The sequence below is a fragment of the Gavialis gangeticus genome, unplaced genomic scaffold (genome assembly GCF_001723915.1).
Source record: "Gavialis gangeticus isolate Ggan-Ray unplaced genomic scaffold, GavGan_comp1, whole genome shotgun sequence".
NCBI lineage: Eukaryota > Metazoa > Chordata > Crocodylia > Gavialidae > Gavialis > Gavialis gangeticus.
Genome location: NW_017729024.1, coordinates 47,023,697 through 47,031,320, shown reverse-complemented (window position 1 = coordinate 47,031,320; position 7,624 = coordinate 47,023,697). Strand labels below are relative to the sequence as shown.

Below are 7,624 nucleotides of genomic sequence, written 5' to 3'. Positions count from 1 at the left end.
AACATCAAAAGGCTGATCTACAGAATCTTAGAATCTGTAAGCTGGTCTTATTATTTGAGGCCTGATTCATGATTGGGCTTCGTAACACTTTATTAAGTGCTACACCAACAGGTCTCAAACCATACTCCATTGATCAATTGCTGGTTCATTTCATGTCCAGCTGCTACATCCTGTTAAGAAACAGTTTAAAAGCTTGAAATATTTCCTTCCTATAACTCTTCCTTGTGAAGAATTGCTGAGATGTTATTTTATAGCCAATAAGGAGCAAAACAGTAGATCCAGTTGCAAGTTTCTTTGCTTTTATGCTCATGAGAAAGAAATCTCACCAGTCCTTAACTCACAGGGCTGTCAATCTTTCAACTAGCAGTTTTACTGTTATTGTGTAAGTTTCTAGTCCATTAATATTTTTGTCCTCGTAAAATTATTTTGCCAGCCTTCTTATTCAGCAAAAAAAATTGATACTGGTAGAAGCCACTGAAACAGATAACAGCAGGAGCCTAGTCCAATGCATAACCCAGAAGCAGAGAGCAACAATGTAGACTTGCCCTGTTACTGTCAAGCCATAACCTAGAACAGGGGCAGGCAAAATATGGCCCGTAGGCTGGATGCAGCCCACTAGGTGATTTCTTCTGGTCTGTAGGTATCGCACCAATTAATTGTATTTCATCCAGCCTGTACACTTTGCTCCCACCCTCATACACAGGAAGGCCCTGGTCCTGGCCAGCATACACAGCTTCTGGGTGGGGCCACTGATACTGCTGCTGCACTGGCTCTGAGCAGCAGGTAGGGAAGCTGCAGCTGGGTGGGATCATGGAGCATCAGACTGGGGTTGGCAGGAGTGCTGAGCCTGGGTCCTGTGCCCAGCAGGGCGATGGCAGCATGTAGCTCAGGTGGGCAAGGTGCAGGTATGTGGGTGTAAGGGAGGTCGGGGTGGAGTGGGAACCCCCTGCCCTCTACATACCCCCTCCATGGCGCACAGCCCCTGCTGCCAGCAGCAACAGGTCCTTGGGCACTCACAGTCCATGCAGGTGCAACCACCCAGTGGCGCATGGATCCAGCCAATTCTGGGAGCTGCATGTGGTGGCAAGCAGCAGAGCCTGGCCAGCCCACCTCTATCACACAGGGCTCATGTGCAGCTCTCAGGACTTCTACACCACCAGTGGAGGGGGAACCCCTGCAGGATGGAGCTGGCAGCCTAGCCCTGCTCCCTGCCACCAGGAAGCAGGGGGCAGGGCTTCCCACCACTTCCAGCAGAGTCCCAGGAACTGAATGTGGCAGCAGGGGTCAGGGCCTGGCCTCCAGCTCCATTGTGTGGGGCTTCCCCCTGCTGGTGCACAAGTCTTGGGAGCTTATAGTAGGGCACTAAGGTGCCTGCTACTTGTGGAGCAAGAGAGAAACACCCAGGTGTAGGTTGCTAGGGCAACCAGAGGGAGCTAGTGGCCCACACCTGTTAGCAGTCAGCTGACTAGAAGGGGCCAGGCCTGGTTCCTATATAAATCCCAGGATGAGGCCAGGCAGGCAGTTCCCTGCTGGCAGCCAAGGGAGAAGGGGCTCTGCCTGAGTGAGAAAAGAGAAGAGGCTGGAATGCACAAGCAGCTTGATATGGGTGAGGGATAAAGCACCCTTGGGGTGGCCCAAGTGATGTTGTAGCCGGGTGTCTTATAGCCCAGGGGCTTGTGTTTTGTTTGCTGTTAGACCGGTGGCTTGGGTGAGGCTATAAGGAGATGGAGGAGGCCTCATAGGGGGTCCACGGTAGTGTAGGGACCCAGGTGCTAGAGAGGGCGCAGTACTGGGGGCACACTGACCACAAATGTGAGAGAAGGTGCAGCATTGGGGGTGTGCTGACCTGAGCGCCAGGGAGGATGCAATACTGAGGTGTGCTGACTCCGACCCCCCAGAGAAGGGGGCAGCGATTGAAGAGCGCCTATGAGGCACGGTGCAAGACAGGGCTGTGGAGAGCCCAAGTATCAGTGACATCAAGTAAAACCAAACAACATCTGTTACATCTGCGAGGCTTGGGGCGTGGTACAGGGGTGGTTGGAGCCATGTATAACCCATAAGGCTGGGGTGCACAGAAGCACCCATTACAGAAGCGGGACTAGTGTACAGGAGAAAAACAATGTCCAGGGAGACGAAGAGGCAGCCTCCCTATTATATGCACTTTACATCAAAGATGTGGCGGGTGAGAATTGAGGGTGCTTTGTAGACTAACTGGACATGGTAAGGGGGTGCTAGGGGAGAGCACGGTGACCCCTAGGATGCCCATCCTGTTACAGAGCTGTACATGAGCCCTGCATAATAGAGGCTGGCTGGCCTGGCATGCAGCTCCTAGAACTGTGGCTGGAGCCACACGTTACTGGGAGGCTATGCCTGTATGGGCCATGAGCAGCCCAATGCCTTGCTGCCTGCTGCTGCTGTTGGGGGCTGTGCCATGGCGGGGGGCATGTAGTGGGGTCCCCACACTCCCCACTCTCCCTCACACCCCACAAACCCCACGTACCCACCCCCCAACCACACCCCACATACAATATACAAAAGTAAGACTTTATTTTTGAGCTATTATGCAATCACCTCTATATACCCTAGGCGAACACACACAAATCAGGACAAAAATATTTTTTGAAATGAAACTAAAACATGTTATTGTAGATGTTTTGATTTTTAGTACATGATTTGGTTTTTTTTCCAGTTCCAAGATGGTGACCCCTCCCTCCAAAAAGAGTACTTCCAGGGATAAGGAGAGAGACTTCTGGTGGCAAAAGTCAGGGATTAGGACTTCCGGTCCCAAGATGGTGACGATGGGGTGGGGCACCTGTCAAGAGGCAGGACTACTGTTGCAACCTCTTGACATCTCACCAAAACTCATTAAGCGGCCCTCCAGCTGAAATAATTGCCCACCCCTGTCCTAGAAAGACCACTGCAGGCACCAAAGCATAATTCAGTCTGTAGTTTCCCATCAGTTCTTGACCTCCTAGCTGAAACTGCCAGAAAGATGTCACTTGCGATATGGATCAGGACACAGATTACAACTACCCACCCATCTGACACATGCTGACAAACCATCACCAAATAATAGTGTCTGGGACTAAGCAAATTCATTCTCTCTAATTTCAAACCCAGTCAAACATCAGGAGTTGGAAAGTTCAACACAAACTCAAATGCCATTGTGTTTATATTCTGCATAAGAGAAGAGAAAAAAAACAACAACATTAAATGAGGGCCTGTATAGGGATACCATGTACAAAGCACCAAGTTGTGCCACCCTAGATACTCTGGTGTATGGAAAAAGAGCAATTTGCCATACATAGTACATAGCACAAGTTTTCTTTCATCAGAATAGCATAGACAGATATTCACAGCAGAACAAGACAGACAGACAGATGGCACACAATTTTTACATAACCCTTAAAACCGAAGCAAATATGCAAAGAAGAGGCCAGTGCATGCCGCAGCAGAGGGAATAAAATGCACAATACAAAAGGATTCACACACACAGACCTTTTCCAGCACAGGAAAGATCAATATGAAGTGTGCTGGAAAGGCAGGTGCTAGGTCTTCTGGCAGGGGAGGGAGAGGGGGTAGGGGGAGAGCTAGAGCTGCAAGCCCCACCCCCCGCAAAACAGAGATGCATTCATGCATTCTATTCCCAAGCAGCCATGACTTGAGTGGTGCCAGTGGAAGCCAGGAGGTGGGCACAGTGTCTGCACCTGATGTCCCTGTATCTGCACCACCTTTGCTCAGTCCAGAAGCAGGCACCAGCAGTGGAATCACTACCTCCTCCACCCCAATTTCAGCTCTCAGCGTGAGCCTCCTACTGCCAGAGAAGGAGCTGGAGCTGGAACCAGGGATGCTGAGCGCATTGGCTCAAGCAATTCTTGGGACTGAGAGGGAATCAGAGTTTGTGCTCCACACCCCTCACGTTTCCCGTAGACCCAGGTCTCCTCTGGAAAGCAGCAGCTTAGAGGAGGCGAGGTTGTGAAGGCAAGTGGCTCAGCTGAGGCAGCTCCTCCTGCTGTTCAGCCTCAGCCTGCTGAGAAGGGGGAAAAGGCAGGATCCTCACCCTCAACCAGAAGCAGGGGAGTAGTGTAGTGTGGGATCATTTTGAGGTGGCAGATGATCCCAGGTTTGCCATCTGCCAGCACTGCCGAAGGCACATGAGCTGTGGCAAGGACGTGAGACACTTCTTCACCACGGCCATGCTGCCGCATCTGAGGAGGCAGCACCCCCTTGCCCTTCTTGCTGCTCATCCTGGCACCAGTGTGAGTGTGCTGAAAGGGAAGTCCCCCATTCGCTCCAATGCCACCTTCCTTTCAAAGCAGAGGCAAGCCACCCTGGACCAGTGGGAGAAGTGGACAGAAAGAGGGGTGCATTCCCAAATGCTGAAACTGTAGCTGCTGCTGAAGGCTGGGCTCCATGGGCATTTTTTTAAAAGAGCTGAAAACAGTTTTGCAGGACTGTAAAAAGGAGAGAGACAAGGAGTAGCTAAACTGCAAAATCTTCAGCAAAATTCCTGAGTAAAGACTAGCTTAATTAGTAGAACATCAAGAACTTGGAAAAGGAGAGTGGGTAATTAACTTGTTGAACAAAGAATAATTAGCAAGAGTCAAGTAGATTATAATGAGCCATAAAGTCAGTTGACTCCCTCTGCTGCTGCCTGAATAAAAATTCCATTGTAGCTGTTTTGACCAGTAAATCAGGAGCCCTGCTTAAGACACGCACCCAATTTTGAAAGGCTATTTTTGGGGGAAAGGTATGTTGTATGCAAGCAAATATGGTATTTGTTATTGTTTTTAAAAGCATTCCAAATTATAAGTAAAAAAAATTGAGAGACAGAGAAGAAAACACAGTTGTGGCTTTATCCCTTCCATTTCTAGATTTCCAAATGTGCCCCATTTTTCATGTTATTAGGGTTTGTTTTGGGGGTTTTTTTGTAGCAGGTGTCTTTATTTGTACATCTCTAAAAAGAAAGGATGAAATCCTGGTTTCACTCAAGACAAAGGAATTTCTACCACTAACTTTAGCTGAGCTTGCAATTCACTTGCAATAACGGATACAAAAAATGGCACTACGAAGCCTTCTTTTTCTTTAAACACCAGGGTCTGTTGTTTAAAGAACAGCACATCTTAATCTATAATATTGTTTCCCATTCATTAAAATATCACGGCACTCTGCCACACACTTTCCAGCAGAGAGAGACAGAGAGGGAGACAGACAGAGAAATTGCAGTTATTCCTCAGCTGATGGCATGTCTTCAGGGAAAGTTTTCTCATTGCCAAGTGTGGCATGGTTTCAACTACAGCTGTCAGCACAACAAGTATGTAACAAACAGTTTTTCTAGTGAAATTCCTTTAGGCCTCTGAGAAGGAAGAATTTAATCTTTAAAGAATATCAGTGGCTTGCTAGGCTTGAAAACTTTGGTGTTTTCCATAAAATGAAACATTCTGCAAATGACTAACAACATGGTTTGGAGAATTGATTTTCCCTAATTCAAACTTCACACAACAAGTGCTGCTGTTGCTGCTGCCTGTAGTTATTTCAAAGTGCTCATCACCACTTTGCCCACTTATCAGCAAAATCATGTCTGCTATTTGAGCTTTAGTCTAGAACAAGGCCCTGTGGAGCCACCAAATCACTGTATGCCCAAACTCAAGGTCAAGCGGGGTGAGTGGGTAGTGGAACGCAGGTATGCAAGAGTGACAGTGGTTCTGCACAGATGATCATCAGCATAACCTAAGAGCAGGATTAAGGCCAAGAAGTATGACATGGACAGAATTGGCACATGAGATCAGAAGGGTTTATGGCAATATCAAGCCACCTTTGTGGTCTACCAGTCCTAAGCTGCTCTAGCATAAACTAGAGCAGGTGAGAGCTGCATCTAGGGACAGACATTACACATAAACTGGTTCAAGTGATCAGAAACCAGTTTAAACTTGTAGCAGAACATAAATTCAGTGCACATAAACCAGTTTCAAAATGGCGAAAACTGGTTTGAGATAAAGCTGACTGAAAGTAGCATTAGACTTAACTGACTGACATCAAACCAATTTATGCAATGTCTGTCCCAGACTCCCTCCTGGTTTAAGTTAAACCAGTGTCTCCCAGCATGCTCTCTGGGCTGGGTTCTCTACTCCAGTGAAGCAGTGCTGGCCCCACCCTTCTGCTCTCTAGTCTGAACTGGGGTGGTAACATGGCAAGACACCAGCTGGCATGGCTCTGTTAAGTCAAAGTGGGCGGGGGGGGGGTTAATTCTGCCCTCCTTCCCCTCCCCACCCCTCCCCTGCAGCCAGGGTCTGCCTGTCTGCTGGGGAGCACCAGAGGCAGAGGGGGTGACTAGGGCTGGCAGACACCGGCTGTGGGGTAGAAGGCACAAAGGCAGGAAGTAAACCCCTCCCTACCCCCTTCACCTTAACGGGGCCATGCCAGGACAATGTTGGGCCACATCCCACCACTGGAACAATGATGGGGTGGGGAAGGATAGCAGCTCTGCCAGACTGCCCGGGATGGGGTTTATTCCCCCCCTCCATTCCCTGTCTCACTGGCAGGGATCACAGCTGTCCCGGCATGGCCCCATTAAAGCTAAGGAGGCAGGGAGGAAGTTAATTCCCCCCCTCCCATTGGGGACTGCGGCTGGGGTGGAGCAGCCCCCACTCCTTCCCCCCCCCAACAGGGTGGGGAGGGGGCCTCTGTGCGAGGCTGCCAAGCCCCTAAGGGAGGACTCTGCCCCCTCCCCCACGGGGTAAGGGGGACTCTGTTCAGTGTTGGGGGAGGACTCTTCCCCCTCCTCCTCCCTCCTGCCCCCCTGCCACCATGGTGTTGAGAGGGGGGATCTGTGCAGGGCTTCCCAGCCCCAGAGGGGGACTCTTCCCCCTGCTCTTCCTCCAATCCACCAGTCGAGGAGGGGAGCTGTGTTCCATGATAGAAGGGGATTCTTCCCCTTCCCCTCCCTCCACCACTGTGGGGTGGAGAGGGGTGCTCTGTGTGGTGCTGCCCAGCCTGGCCCAGCACAGCCTTGGCGCAGGGAGCAGTGTCATTGAGCTGCAGCCCCACGGCCTGGCTTGGCCCAGCTGAGCTGAGGCCGAGGCAGCTGCACTGTGGGGTTGGCTTGGCTGTGGGGATGGGGCCACCCCCACCGGCTGCAGCTCAGTGACAGGGACACTGCATGCCAGGCCAGGCTGCACTGCTGACAAGGTTCAGTGTCCCTGTCCCTGAGCTGCAGCTGGTGGGGATAGCCCTGCCCCCATGGCCCAGCCCAGCCCCGCCATGCAGCTGCCTCAATCAGGGCTCAGCAGGGCTGGGCTGGGCCTTGGTGGTGGGTCCACCCCCAGGGGCTGTGGCTCAGTGACAGCCACTCCCCATGCCCAGACTGGACCTGGCAACACCACACAGGGCCCCCCCTCCCCACCCTGCAGAGGCAGGGGGGAGGGGGGGAGAAAGAGGGGGAAGAATCCCTGACCAGTACCGAACAGAGCCCCACTCCTCGCACCACAGGGGGGAGAGAAGCAGGGGAAGGAGTCCCCCTCCCAGGCTGAGAAGCCCTGTACAAAGTACCCCTCCCAGCCCTGTGGCAACGGGAGGCAGGGGGAGGAGGAGGGGAAAGAGTTGCCCCAGCATGAAACAGACCCCC

At 51.4% G+C, this 7,624-nt stretch overlaps 1 protein-coding gene across 4 annotated transcripts in view; it reads right to left on the bottom strand.

The window, feature by feature from the left end:
* Positions 1-7,624, bottom strand: part of KIAA1958 (KIAA1958 ortholog) — a 238,487-nt gene that overhangs the window by 124,063 nt on the left and 106,800 nt on the right. Inside the window, exon 2 of one of the 4 annotated variants that reach the window (XM_019517057.1) lies at positions 3,038-3,177. The exons of the other annotated variants lie outside the window; for them this stretch is intronic. The gene's annotated coding sequence lies outside the window, so the exon portion shown is untranslated. The remainder of the gene's footprint in view (positions 1-3,037; positions 3,178-7,624) is intronic. 4 annotated transcript variants of the gene reach the window in all.